This window comes from Excalfactoria chinensis, chromosome 1 (genome assembly GCF_039878825.1).
Source record: "Excalfactoria chinensis isolate bCotChi1 chromosome 1, bCotChi1.hap2, whole genome shotgun sequence".
NCBI lineage: Eukaryota > Metazoa > Chordata > Aves > Galliformes > Phasianidae > Excalfactoria > Excalfactoria chinensis.
The window spans coordinates 93,354,961-93,370,525 of NC_092825.1; positions in this window are offsets into that span (position 1 = coordinate 93,354,961).

The following is a 15,565-nucleotide window of genomic DNA, read 5'->3' on the forward strand; positions in this document are numbered from 1 at the left end:
TCCATGTGATGTCATTTTGTCAGACTGCCCTTCTGCCACCATCTGTTACACAGCAATAAAAAGTAATGGAATATTGTTGGGAAGGCTCAACCTCTACTGCTGTACCACCAACATCCACATCTGATGTCATAGGCCAAGATAATTAAATAGGAGGCAATGCTTTCAGAGTAGCCCTACCTTACAGTGTTTTCCCAAAGATAATAGAATGTTGTGCTACTGTTTTCTGTCCTTCCATCAGTGGATTTATTCTTTCAATGATGTTATCCAAAATGGAGCTCTAAAAACACCGTCTCTCTTTTCTTTCAGCTCCACATAGTTTAGTACAGCCCCACCAAAGTTGGGTGAGCGCTGATTCTGCAAGAACCAGGTGTGGCCCACTGAGTAGTTACCTGAAGCTAAATTAATTCCTTAAGGATTTGTGTTTAGAGGGGCATTCACACCTGATGTTACTTAATCAAAACATGAGCTCTACTAAAAAATCTTCCCTACTGCCTCACTGTTTTTACCTGTCTCTTTAAATAAACATTCCTACTAAAAACAAACAAAACAAGCAAACAAAAAAATACATCTGAGATAAAGATAGGGCTGCAACTGTTTGATATCTTTCTCTAACACCTAGTGAGGTACGTGAGAGTTCTTTTTCTCACTTAGTGGCCTTTTAACATCAAACAGAGTATCTATTTTAGGACAAAATAACCCAAAATCTGAACTTACTGCAAATCTGTAGTGCTATCTCTTTCAAAGGACAATATGCTTGCTTATTATGTTCTCTCCTTTTTGACTCCTTATATTAGAAATTGCTTAATGTAAGAAAATGCAAAGAAAACCTGTCTAATATTACTCAACACAAGGTGGGAACTCTAAATCTTTTCTAACTATGTCATTTTGATTTTTAAATGCAGAGGTCAGCTGTTTTTTTTTTTTTTTTTTTTTTTTTTTTTTTTTTTTTCTGCTGTGGAAACAAGCAAAAATTTCTAGTAGAAACTAACTTTCTGAAATGTTAATAAACCAACATATAGCAGAGGCATGGAAGGTAGAGCTCTTATTAATCCTTTGAAATGTGCATTTAGAAATGTAGCTACTACAATAGTATCTCATTGCCAGCTAGTTTCTGCTTTACTGCCACCTCCTTCCTTGCTTATCTTCTACATTTTTCTTTCCAGACAGTGCAAATACATTGTGTGAAAAAATGATGGGGAAATGAAATAAATAAAGACTCCGGGTACTAAAATCAAAGTCAGTCTTCTACTTTTTAAACATCCTTTCTGGTAAAAATCAGCATGAACTATGCAAAACCTGAAACAGTCAGAACACATTCCAAAAACATTTACACTGACATCTTCATGATGAAGCTGCTCAACGCATTGGTGGATAAGGGTGCCATTCACATTTTTCCACAAAAAATCTCTATAAGAAAGTTTGAAAGATAAAATGCAAGAAACAAATTATGCAGGGAGACTCACATGAGCTCTGCTGACAAAACCAAGGAGCTTATGACTCACAACACAGTCAGATGCTGCAGTGGGATGGGGACGAGATGGTCTTATTATATCATTAACAGCACCTTCAAGCGTAAGACACACTGGGAGAGGCAAGTTAGTTAAAATGAGAGTCTGGGTTTCAGATCAGACACTACTGATCCTACTCTGGCTTACTTGAAAAGCATGGGCTAAAAGCTGCACTGCCAGGGATATGTAGGTCAGTATGGAAGAAGTTGGTATTGTGGCTATCTTGGTCAAAATGGCTCCCTAGCCAGGGCAAGCAAGAAGAGTACAGGCTTGATGGTTGAGGAGAGTAGTCATGACTCATATTCATTCTTTGATCTCTTTCTGGGGCAGCTCTAGTATAATCTAGCTCTTAATATGCAAGTTACCGTTGGAAAATACTATAAATATGGAACATCAAAATGTCATTTGCACAGTCACTTTAAACAGATATGTCCTAGCACTCTCTTTCTTCTGTGCAGGAAAGATAATAATCTGTTAAACTTTCTCCTGGAACCATATTTTAGCATTTTAATTAGAGACCCAACACATGCACTAAACACACTCTCAATAAAGGGCACACCTTAATAAAGTCAAAGTCAGTACAGCATGCTTCTGTAACCCAGCAAGGTCGCTACCTGAGCAGAATTGCCAACAAGACAACAGGCTTACTGCCAGGATAACCAGCAAAGTTAGCAGGGCCCATTTCAGGAGGCCGCTGCTGCTGTTGGCCAACAAAGAAGTGCAGAGAGGTGATGAGCTCCCAATTATTTACACTGGTGCGAATCCACACATAATGGACCAAATTAATTTAGTTATAATTTTTATTTCTTTCCAGTGGAGGGCTGCTGCTGGTCTAAACGCTAACCACTGCGTGGTTACTGGTGGTGGCTGTGCTGTAGAGGCATTCCAAGCCTTTCTTCCTCTTTTGAGCACTACCTCCCTCTGCTGTCCAGCAGCAGCTCCACACGTTGACTGCAGAAGGTGACCTCCGAAGCATAACCAAAAGAAATAAGTGGAAAACTTGGACAAAACCCTTGTAAAATTTTTTGCTTAACAATATTTTTTTCATCAGAAACACTTCAATGTCAGGAAGGGTCAGTCCAAAACACTGGAGGCTTTCCAGTGGAAAACGCATAAATAAAGAACAGCTAGGAAATACATTTTCCCTTACACAGCTCCCCAATCAGGTTTCCATTTCTAGTAAGAAATAATAAGCAATAACAGCTTCTTCTCTGGGAGGGAAGTAACGTGAATTTCTAAGCAGCTTAGATCCTCTGAGGAGAAGTGAATATGAGAAATGTTCTCAGCTTTTTGATGGAAAGAAATCATGAGCTGAGTGTCTGCCCAAAGCAAGGGGCAGTTCTTGAATGTAATTGTACCTATACACAAAATATGAGGACCCAGGAGGATCAATCCTGAATATGGCCTTAGAGGTATATAAGGCTCGGATATATATATCCAAGAAACCTCAAATAAAGTTCAAAAAAGGTGCTACTCTGTCAGTTTTCATTGGCATGTATGCTTAAGTTCCCTGTGAGTTCAGTGATCTTCATCCCTGCTTCAGACAGCATATAAACAGCTTCTCCCAGAGACCTGGGGTGCTTTTTTTCTTTATAGATCAGCAGAACTTCCAAGTCAGTCTCAGTTCTGAAAGGTAAAGGGATGACTCTCTTAGGATTTTGCTGTGATTGATGTTTTTCCATCTTTTTGATGAGAAAATCCGAAAGTTCATTTCCTTCCATAAGCTCACAATGGATATCGTATTCTTGAAGCAGCAAAGTGAGCTCACACTAGGTTTGCAGTGTCAATAGCTATTTTTATGTTCCGTATACCAAAGTGGATGAACCATGACAATAAGGTTCTAAGTGATAAAAATGCTAACTAAATCACAGATTGCAGGCATGAGGCTACAGTCTAGACATTTTGCCTTTTCAAATCCAAGTAAGGTACAAATTTGCTGATTGCACTGCATCGAATTCTTGCCAATATTATTCTAGGTAAGTTCTACCGTAATTTCACAAGGGCCAAGATTTATACTTGTTTAGTTATGAATCTTTCAGCACAGTCAGTGTATGCATGTGAGGGTAGATGTCAGCGCTTGCTATTTAATATCTATATATTTTTCAGATCGTTCTCTCAGATTCTCAGTTAGTGCAAGACACAGTGAATGATGTTTTATTTACACTAGCATTGGGTTATGTGTTGAAAATGTCATTATTCCAGTTTTTAAGAGTGTTGAAAAGGAAATGTCATATTTCTCAGTCAGCACTATTTTTTTTTTCTATGACATCTAAGCAGAAACACTGGGAGAACCTTGCTCCATACAAATTAGGGCAGAGACTGGAGCAGAGGTTCAGCTCAGTTCTGTATGTCATGCACCCTAAACTTAATTAATGATATCTGAAAGAGAAAAAATGATCTTCTGCTCAGTGTTCCCAGTTTGCATCTGACCAAAACACTCAAAAAGCAGTGGCTAATAAAGCTGCAACATAAAGTAATAAACCAGGGTGCCATGTCAGACTACAGAGGAACCTGACCTACCGAGATTGATCTGTTTGTGTGGATCCAGGAGAGCAAGGAGTTCTCAGATCCCTCTGCCTTGCTGTGGATCCCAAGTCAGTAGAAGTGTGAACTCCATACAAGAGCCTTCTCAGAACAGCTTCCTCAGGCTTCTGGTGCCTACATCACCTAACAGCAGTGTGTTTTTTCTGACAGTATGAATAGTCTTCCCTAAAAATTGCTCGGGTTTAGTTCAGGTATTTGGTGACTGGTTTAGCATTCCTGCTTTTACCCCAGATTGTATGTAATCCCAGAAAAAAATTTAAAGCAAGTAACAGAAGCAATGCCATTGCAGTGCCTCTCCAATATACACAGAACCAGTGTTTGAACTAGAATACTAATGATGTTACTTCTTTAATTAACTATGCTGCTGTGCCTATACTGGACTCTTTCCCAAGAGCTGTTCAGGTTACAGCACAAGGCAAGGACAGTGATTTTCTTTTAAGTCTTTCTTTTTTTTTTTTTTTTTTTTTTTCTTTCTTTATTGACAGGCCTGCCAAGCTCACAGAAGAATCAATAACCAAGGATATTCACATAGGATAAGATTTACAATGCATGTTTTGCAGACAGTAACAACTGAGACCTCAGAGCACTTACTGAAACCAGCAAAATGACAACTGATATGTCCTCCAGTGAATCCATGTTAAGACATTCTGTCTGCAGTAATTAAAAACCAGGTAACCTCACCTGTGCGAAAAGCCTACCATAAAATCAACTCCACTTAATAGCATAACTTGACATGCTGACTTTTTACATCAGTTGCCATGTCCTCAAAGCCAGATACTGTCCCCTCTATGCTAAGTAGTATCCTCCTTAATACAGAACTTACTCAAAATAGAGTAATCTGCTATTCAGTTTGCATATTCTTCTCAAGTGATCCCTCGTACATTTTCTACTGTTTTTTCCTTCAGTATTATCTACGTGATGGTCTGGTAACCCACTAATTAATTACACTCAAAATATTTTATCTCAGTTATTTTTACCTTAGACACAAATGTTGTAGCAATTATATCTCTTTTTCAGTTCTTTGGGTGTATTTAAGGCAGTATGCTTGCTGTTAGCAAAGCAGCCAAGTTCTCTGCTGCGTACTAATAGATGAGCAAGGTCTAGAGATCACTGAGTACAAAGATTCCCTGTGCAATCAGAGTATGTAGTAGCGAATGAAATGGATTCTATTTCTTCTTATATTCCAAAAGCACCCTTAAACTTCTGTCAGAATTTTTAACAAACACACTGAAACAAGGAATCCTCTCCATACAACTTTTATATGTATATTTGTACATATATGGATGCAACAATTTCTATGCAAAGAAATGCTGGAAAAAAAAAAAAAAAAAGAAAAAAAAAAAAAAAAAAAAAAGAAAAAAAAAGGAACTAACCTCATCATAGGTTATTGCATGTAGGAAGTATTATAAATATTATTAATTACTTGGCTCTCTTCCTCTCTGTCATATTTCCCTCAGGTCTCTGTTCCATACTCAAGGCCATTATTTGATAGGGGAGGTATAAAGTCATAACAGGCTGATGTAAATTTCCTTTGAGATGTCTTATATATCACAGATAACACAAGGGAGATGAAACAGCAATTTTGCTCCCTTTCATAAGTAAAGGTGGAAGAAATGCTTCATCTGAAGAGAGCTAAACTGATGCTCATTCTCTAATTGAGGCCAGTGTAGTATATTATTCTTCAGATAAATCTTTGATAACACTTATTGCCTTTTCAAGACCCCTTCTGGAAGGAGGGCTTGTAATTCTGAGGAGGAAATGAATAACTCCAAATCTGAAGGAGATAAAAAGGATGTCTATGTCAAGATTCTTAGACATGCTCCATCAGTCTACTGAATATTATGTTTCTGCTATATTAAAATCAGAAACTCATTACAGATATTGAAAAAAGAAAGTAGCTCAGACAGTCACTTTTGAAGATCGCAATCAGCCTCTGAGTAGTTCAGAAATATTTTGCCTATCTGGAGTAGACATTTAGGTTGCAGGTATGAAAAGGTGCTGATCTAGAACTCTTGACATGGATAATTCTGGCACCTTTGTTTTCAGCAGTAAGGCAGATCCTGTGCAGTTGTAAGTATGTACAAGTCTACAGCATTAAGGGCAGTACTCTTTCTTTACAACATTCAAGGTTCTATTCCAGAAAAAAAAAAAAAATCAGGCTTTGATCCATTTGTAACTGTCATGGCTATGTTTTCAGTCGAGCCAATTCATTTGAATAAATCAGAAAGGGGAAAATTATACTGTTTGTCCTACATCTGTCTTCAAAATTAGGTAGTAAGTACCAACTTTGCTACTGTATTCGACCCTGTTAAGACTGTATAGTACAGCTCAAGAGAATCTGTTGAAATCTAGTTCTTATTCAGATATGACCAAGAAGCTGCTTCTCTGCACAGGCTTTTTTTACTTACATCAGTTTAATTAGGGAGGCAGAAATATTCTTGGTCAGCTAAGTAATGTCTTATTCTTGAAAGGAAGGATTGTTATATATTCAGTGTACATAGAGATAATTGTGGTATTTTGCTATCAAAAACAATGACAGTACATTATGAGCAGAGTAAAACTAAGGATGAGAATAAGTGTCAAAATCTAAGTGGGTTAATATAGTCTGGAAAGTAGGAGGGAGGGAAACTACACAGTCATTTATAATAGAGTATCAAGAATTGATGAGGAATGAGTTGAGGAGCCAGGAAAGCATCTCAATAGCACAAGTTGGCATAGATTATTATTGAGCTACATAATCAAGTAGATAAAATATATATGCATAGTTCCTGGAGAATGGGTTTCCCAGAATTTTGTGTGCTATTGATTTTTATTTCACTCTAAATGACATATTTGGTTTTCTAAACTGCTTTCACTTAGACACTGTAGTGGTAAAACCAGAATTGGCTGGGGAAAAGAAAAAAAAAAGCTGTTGATGCATTCAGATATGACAGTGAAATGGATCATATAAGCACTTGCACAGACAGAAACTGGCAATATTGCAGATGTTCTTAAAATTTCAAGGGTCAGGCTCCACTAACACATTTAATCCTATTAATTTCAGTGGGAATCTTCACTGATAAAGATACTAATCAGTAAAACTATGGGGAACAGCAACCAACCTTTTAAGGGTGATATCACTGTAAGACTTCTGGGTCTATTACAGAGCCATTATAACAATTCTAATACATTTATCTTTCTTGGTATATAACATTTTAAAAATTACTTTGCTTTATATTATTGAGGTCTTACCCCTATATATTTGCAATCTCAAAATTTATCTTCTGTGTTAAATATTTTTGCTGCGTGGTGCTGAACTGTAGGGGACTATCGTATCTCCATCTTTAAGTCATACTTTCAAAATGCTGATAACACTGTATGATAAGACTGTCATATATAATTACCATGCCAGTAGTTATGAGGACATTGGTATCTGATTCCCTTAGGTTTCAAACGTATGACCATAATGTTGGAAACAGCTGTCCATCAACAACTCTTCTTATCAACATCTCTGTGGAAGAGTTTAAATATCTTCTCTTAGTGCTTGCAAACTAATGTTCTCTGCTCCTCTTTCTGTGGCACACAAGGGGAGCCTCACTGCCAGTCCATGCTCTAATCTCAATGAGAAGGAAGAACTGCCCTGTCTAGAAAGATAGCGAAGGTCACATTAATCAATCTAAAATAAAAATGACACTGCACGAGAATGCTCATTTTGTCTGAATCCATATTCATTCCTCCCTAACCAAATACTGATATTTAACTCCCCATTTCAAATAGCAAGTCTCATTGCTGTTTCCAGCAATAGCACTGCTATAACCAGCTGATGAGGTATCCTCCTCAGTGCCTGTACTTGTTTATCCCATGCCATACAAAATGCCACATTGCTTGCAGTGTGACACATCATAACATCATCCATTTCAGTCACACTGCTAACATCAGCCCCATTTTCTGTGAGCCTGTCCTGCAGGAATCTGATCCTGCTAGTGTATAGCAGATAGTTGGCTTCTAGATTCTCAGGCTTTTAGTAAATAAGTTCCTTGGAACACCGAGTAGAGCTATTATTATACAAATGCAATAAATGAAGAAAAAACAGTTTTATTTTTACAGCTAACACCTTAGCTGGTGTGAATTAAGAAAGACTGATTGATTTTGTGTTAATTCAACCATCACTGCCTTTATAGAGTAACGCTGACTGGGGATCTGACCCTGACCAGACAATCCTCTGGAAGCTGCAGAACCACATTTTAAGAGGAGCAGCACTTTGAAGTACATCCTAAGTTTAATAATAATAGTAATAATAATAATAATAATGATGATGATGATGATGGAGATAGCTAGAGAGACAAGTGCCACAGTGGGACAGCCGTAACAGAATTTAGAGTACAGCATAGAATTCCCATGCAAGATAGTATACAAGGTCTATCTCAGAGCAAGCCCTTCATTAAAGACCTTCTCAGATGCAAATTAATCCAATCACCAGGCTCAGAGACAGGGAAGCCAGGCTTCATGTGTTTTACTACCTGCAGACCCACTTCTTATGCTACCTTGTCATTATTTTTTTGATCAATGAAGCTTGGCTCATATTAATTACCATGAAAAACAGCCTTTCTTGCATGTTTTTCATTAATGTTCTTTCAAACATTGTCCCTGTAGAGTCTAACACATCTTCCATCCCTGTTATAGTTGCTAATAAAATTCTTTCCTGTTTTGATCATTTTTAGTGGGTTTTGAAATCTGTTTCTATAATAAAACTGAAGCCTTAGCGTGGCAATTTATGAAGAGCTTCCTTGAAATTTAGAGACATTACAAACTGTCAATGTCAATCTTGAGTGTAATCTTATAAAAAAAAACTTGAGGTTAATTAGGAAGGATCTCATCCTTCTAAATCCATATAAGCTTAACATAATAATTGAGAGTTGAGATCAATTACTCATGGCATGTCAAGGGTACGAACTTATATGGTAATGATTGAGTGCTTGGCCTGAATGTTCAAAAGTCAAGGTTAGAAAGCATGCCAAATGCACTTTTAAAATTTCTTTGAATCACAAGTGGGAAGAGGCTGGGGGAAGGGGATGAAATCCTGTTATGGAGGTCTAATGGCCTGGATGCATACTGATGTGAACCTTTAAGGCCAAGTTCAAAAGACAGTGGAATAGTAAATACAGAGAGAAGCTGGGAATTACTGAGTCTGAAAATGAGACTGGCAATAGTTTAGAAGCATTTTCTTGCATTAAGAAGTTCCATTCCACAAGAAGAACACTCTAGTACCTAGTTTTTCCGGCTAGTACATAACTGTAGCTGAAGTAAGACCCTCTGCCTTACACAGCGCTTGAGACATTTGTTGTGCCACAGACTGACATTAATGTGACACTGACCCTCCCTTCCAAGCACAATCTTCATAACATTCTCCAGTCCTCTGGAAACACACTGCCACTCCTACTTTAATCATATCAAGACAAGGAGAAAAGGAGACTCCTAAGGCAGTCATGCTCACCCTGAGAGGCAAAAGCAAGCAAGGAAAAAGAAAAAAGAAAAAAGAAAAAAAAAAGATTGGAAAAGACTCAGCTTGTTTTCTGTTATTATACTTGCTGATCTTTTTTTATTATTATTATTATTATTTTTCACTATTGGTTTGTTTACTGTTGGGGGTTTTTTGTGTGTGTGTGTTTTGGCACAAGGGGGTGGGGGAGAGGAGTTATTTATCTTGTGGTTATTTCTCTCTTCCCTTTAAAAACAAAACACCCAGTCTGTAAAATCATACTGTCACCAATATTCTTGAAGGAGCTGACTCCCACAACTGGGCTGGATATGTATGTGTGTATCTCTCTCACTGTATCAGAAGTCAGGAATAAAATCATCGGGTAAGGAATACAACATTATAACATTTCGTAAAGCCTTATCAATGACTAAATTGCAGTTGGGATTTTAACTATATTTGGCAGGTTCTGTAGATTTATTCTGCAGGTCAAAGAGATGAGGGATTCCAGAGGGGAATTAAATTTGAGTCTCTCAGACACAGTGGCACAGGTAGTTTGCTGTGCCTAATTTCCCCCATCCTAAGAATGGGATGGTCTAAAAGCTACACGGTGAGACTAAGCACACTGAGAGCATCTCTCCACTGATACACTGCAGTCTTCTGCACTTGATTTAAGCCAGCTCCAAAAAAACCAGCTCAGCTACCAGGAGAAATATAAATGCATTAGCTCAGCCTGCATTCCACCAGGGTAATCTGCACTGCTAGCTAATGCCTGTTTTAAAGAACACTGCTCTGACCAGGCTATTCTGTCCTAGTAGCAGGCCAGCTCAGTAAAGGAGTACTGACCCTCTGAGTAGCTCAGGACCAATGGCAACATAATGTTGGCATAACCTTTAAAAAGCGAGATGTTTCAGTTCTGCAGCATGCAGAGCACATATGGTAAGAAAAGTACTTGTGAGACTTGTGGAGTACTTCAGATTTTTTGTTATCATATGCTAACCTTTCTGCATAGGAAGGTTTCTAGTGAGCATTCCCTGGAAGCTAGTGCTTCTCCCTCAATATGCTCACAAAACCCAAAGCCACCTGAGACCACTAGCTCAAAGAGCATCACAGCTACAGGAAGTTTGTCAGCTTTGCTATTATGTATGTGGTGGCCACTCTGGTTAGAGCTTGCAGTGAGCTAGCTTCCACATTGCACATTATTGTGTCTGCCACACAAGAACCTTATGATACACAAGAAAGGTTATGATCAAGTTGCTGCATGACAGCTGTGCTGGTACAAAGTCTGGTTTGTATGTTCCCAGATATGTGACAGAGTTTTGCCCTTGCATTTGGTGTCAGGCAGGTGCATGAACAGTGATGGCACATCTGATGCCATTTAACTTGTCAAGCCACAGTAGCTTCATCACATGTTAGCACTGTAGCGAGCACAGATTGAAGGAAATATGCAGTAAAGTGGTACAAGAGTGAGAAGAGGAATCAGGGGTAAATGAGGAAAGAGAAGAAAAGAAGCACACTGTGTCAAGAAAGAGAAACAGGGTAAGTGATGAAAACTTCTTAGTAACTTCATATGGACTTCCCTCAGAAGCAGTTCATCCCTAAAAACAGATTTTCTGTTTGTTGATTGTTTTTTCCCTATAAATCAAGAATACAATTCATGTTTTCATTTCTGAACCTATTACTTCAAACCATATAAATGCTTAAATATTCACAACAATACCAAATCAGAGTAGCTGGAGCTCTGAAGAGCATTTTTTCCATATCCAGAAAATACACTTAGAAAACTTGTGTGAAAGCCTTTTTGAAAGTCTATCTTCTGCTATTATCTTTGCAAATCTTCAGTTTTTATCTTGGCTTATGGAAGACCACAAGCAAGTCTTTATTAGAATAGAGGTAACTTAGTCTGCAGAGTAACTGTATTTTCTCAGCAATCAGTTATTACATATTAATACATACACTATTTAGCAATTAGGCTGAATCTTTAGTTATCACCCGTAGATTAGAGGCTTCCAGATGTATATTTTGTTATCTACTAGTTCTGCAATTGTCAGCCCATAGCATGATTTAAGATCCGCAGAACAGTTCTGGAATGATATCCCATGCTAATGCTTGACAACTACAGTTGTCATGACTACCTAGCAGCTCTGAGAGGGTTGTGTAGGACAGCTGTTGTAGTGATTCCTTGGCATTTTCCCTAAAAATTGCTGTCCCATATTCAGACTTCTCTTATATTTTCTGAGATCAAACACAGAGGCAATTTTGCCTTCCAATGGAGAAGGCACTACACTGTCAATCTGATGCTGATCACTGTGCCTGCCCACAAGGCTCTTTCAGGCACCAAACTGTTCTAAATGACATTTCTCTGATAACAACACAACACAAAATCCATGCACCTTCTAGAGAGCTGAAATGCCGTTGCCCACTATTCTAACCAAGACTACCTACCTTGTTTACCACGTGTAATACAGGTCAAGTCACTTATCTGCAAATTTCCCAGACATATTATTGGTTTGTGCCAGTCTGCTAAGTGACTAAGAGACAGGTTAGAGACCTACATGGTGAAGTTTGACCTCTAAAAATAAAACCCTACTTATTTCCATGAATAAGGTCAGCTGAGATACAGTCACAACCTCTCCACATATTCTTTCACCAGCATCTACTCCAAACACTCTTCAGAAACCAAATTCCATAACTGTTTCCACAACACTTTCAGGCTTCTAGAGATGCATAACCACAGTACTGATAAACTACAGCCTTAGGTTCAAGATTAATGTTTTTATACTAGAAGTAACAGCAGAATGGTGCTCCACGTTGTTTCTTCTAGACTGGGTTGTAACTCTAGCTTAATAGTGGTTGACTCACAAATCAAAGACTGTCTTTGAGAAAACTTTCTGCAGGGCTGACAGACAGCTAGCGTACTTCGTGGCATTTTCTTCCTTGTTAATTGACAGGAAGCCTGAGACAGTTTGAACAACACTGTGTACAGCATACCCAACTCAGCCAAAACTCATTAAGGATCTTGTCTTCTATCATGTGTTTTGTCAAGCACATTACTTCACCTCTAATGGGCAGCAGTTATGCTGAGATTAAAGATCACCAAATACCTTCAATATACCAGTCAAATTGCATTTCTCAACTGTTTACACATTGGTGAAAGTTCTGCTTCTTTACCAGATGAATGATGAAAATGAAATGGCTGTTCTCCAGCACCGGAACTCAGTTAAAAAGTGACTCTAAAACCAGTTTCATGGGGTGATAATTTCAGTAGAATGTGAGACAAGTTCATAACTACTACCAGTTGCTATTTAAAGACTCCTCCATGCCAAATAATGTAAGGCATGTTCATCTTTGATCACTTGAATGTATTTTTAAAGAGTTATTTTGGATTTTGTCCTGGGAGTCCCACTGGTTTGCAATCACTTTAGTTAAAACTCCATTCACAGTTGAGAGCACTCCTGACCTGCAGAACTAGAGACTGGATGGGGAATGTATCACTGTATTTCTTCTAAAATAGTTGTTACATCTTTCCTCCCTTGAGGACTTTGCTTTCTTTTTTAAAGCCAGTGGAACATTAAGCTGCTGTAATACTTGTTAACTGGTTTTGTTGTTTTAATAATGCCCAACAACAACCACCACCCCACCTTCTGATATTTACAGAAGCAGACTTTCTTGGCTACTGAAAACTTCCCACACTGGACTTCCATGACTTAGAGCATTTGCAGCAAATCAGTAACTGATTAACATTTTAAGCAGTAATGACACGAATATCAAATAACGGTTAAAGCTGGTGAACACTCCTATCAGCAGATTTAGGGAGGGATAACAGGCTACAAAGGAACTTAAGAGTACCATAAGTGTCAGCAGCAGAAGTGAACGGGTTGGCCTTATGTAAACTCTGTGCCTGCTAATACATAGGACAACAGCAGATGAACTGGGGGTGTGAAGAGGAGGGAGTAAATTCTGCCAGAAGCATTTGCTCTAAACATTCTTACTTTTCATGTTTTCACTACTGCAAATTTCCCTCTCCTCCTGCCTTCCCATCTACAGATCAGCTGGGGTAAGTAGCAGCTATAGGAACCATTAAATTGGTAACTTCAAATTCACTTTTTTTTTTCTTTTATTAGGAAAGTAACGCGAGCCTAGTCCTTCACTCAGTGAGTCTGTACTGATTAACATTGGTCAGGGCCATCCCTTAAGCATCATTCTCACACAGTGATCCTACCAGCAGTAAATAAGGAAAATAATTCAGTGAGTGGCTCAAATGCTATGAAAATGACAGATGAAAGCAGTCTCTGCTTGAGGTATCAGAGAAAACATTTTTGCCTTGACTGGTTAAATCAGAAATATAAAAACAGCTACAAGACATCCAAAGTAAAACTTGCCAAGAAATGGACATGATTCAAGAACAGACAAGTCAAGGGGATATACAATATGAGAAGGATTTCAGCCAAATATGGGTAGCTCAAGAGGAGCCAGAAAGCATAACAGGGATTTTTAAGAACAGATTTGACAAGGATCTTCAAGGCACACCGCCTCTGTCAGTAGCTGATAGGAGTCCTGTCAAAGTCAAGTAGTGACAGACTTTCTTCACCATGTAACCCAGACGTACCTCAGTCTCAATATCAGCAGACTAAGACAAAGTACCCACAGAGCATATCAGGTTAATCACCCGGTTCCAGAATGAATCAGGCTTGCAGGAAAATCAGCCAGGGGAAGATGGTGTTACTAAAATTGTTCTAAGTTAAGTGGGAAGGGAAAAGAGGAAGGGAAAACAGCACTGTTTTAATGATACAGGCATTTTTGTTGTTTTGTTTTTAGGCTTAAAGGACTTCCTCTGAGTAATTAATTAACAACAGAAGGCAAAAAAGAATTAGCTGGGATTAGTAGCTGCACTCAGCATTCAATTTGGAGTTATGTATGAAAGCAACACCCAAGATGCAGTTTAAAAACTGTACACAAGATGGCATGAGGATGCTCCACCAGAATTAGCTTAGTATTTGGTGCACCAACCCCTATGCCCTTATATGACTCTACTGTTGGAAACACACAAGGACAGGAGCTTAAAGAATAAGCTGTTTACTCAGAGCTGTACCATGGTTAACAAACATACATACAGTAATATCCTGAATCTACCTTGACCTTTAACCAAGAAGCTCTGTTGTGTTCGAGAGATCCAAGCTCATCTTTTGCAAGCACTGCTAACCCCAAGTTGTGTGCGATCTACAGGTTTTAAGAATGCACTACTGAAAGCAGAACCAAGGGTTATGTTAGGCAAAGTTCAGGATGCGAAAGGCTTTAATTTTTATATTGCACAATTATTAATAGGCTCATGAAATCATTTTGAGAATCAAGTAGAGCAAAGAGGACATGAAAATAATTGACTCATTTACACTAGGATTAAACTTGGAAAATAACACAATAAGCCTCTGGAAACATGCAAGTTTGCTGGAAGAAGAAATATTACAAACAAAACACTCAGCTTTAACCACAGATAGTACCTTCAGACAATGCCTATTGTAGTGCTTGTTGAGAAGAAGAACAAGAACCACAGGCTCACACAGAACCGCCAAGGCAAGAAATCACAGAATCTAATCACCTAATCCAACCTTCTGCTCAGAGCAGGGTCATCTGCAGGAAGTTTTCAGGTTTTGTAGGACTTTGTAGTCTCTCTGGAAAGCTTCTTCCAGTATTTAACTTCCCTCATAAAAGAAAACTTCTTTCTAATATTAAATGGAATTTTCTCTATTTCAGCTTGTGTTAATTGCCTCCTGCTTTGTCATGAGATATCACCAAGAAGAGATGGGCTCCCTCTTTCATCAAGTGTTTATACACATCTACCAAATCTGCCCAAGCCTCAGGAAGCATCTAAAAGGATTCTCTCCTTCAGATTCAATAGTCCTTGCTCACTCAGCAGTCCATCAAAAAACAGACACTTCAGTCCCTTAATCATCTTTGTTGACTCACTCCTTGATGTCCCTGTCTCTCTTGTACTGGCTAGTCCACAACTAAACCCAGCACTCCCAGATATATGTGTCAGCATGCCTGAGCACCCCCTTCA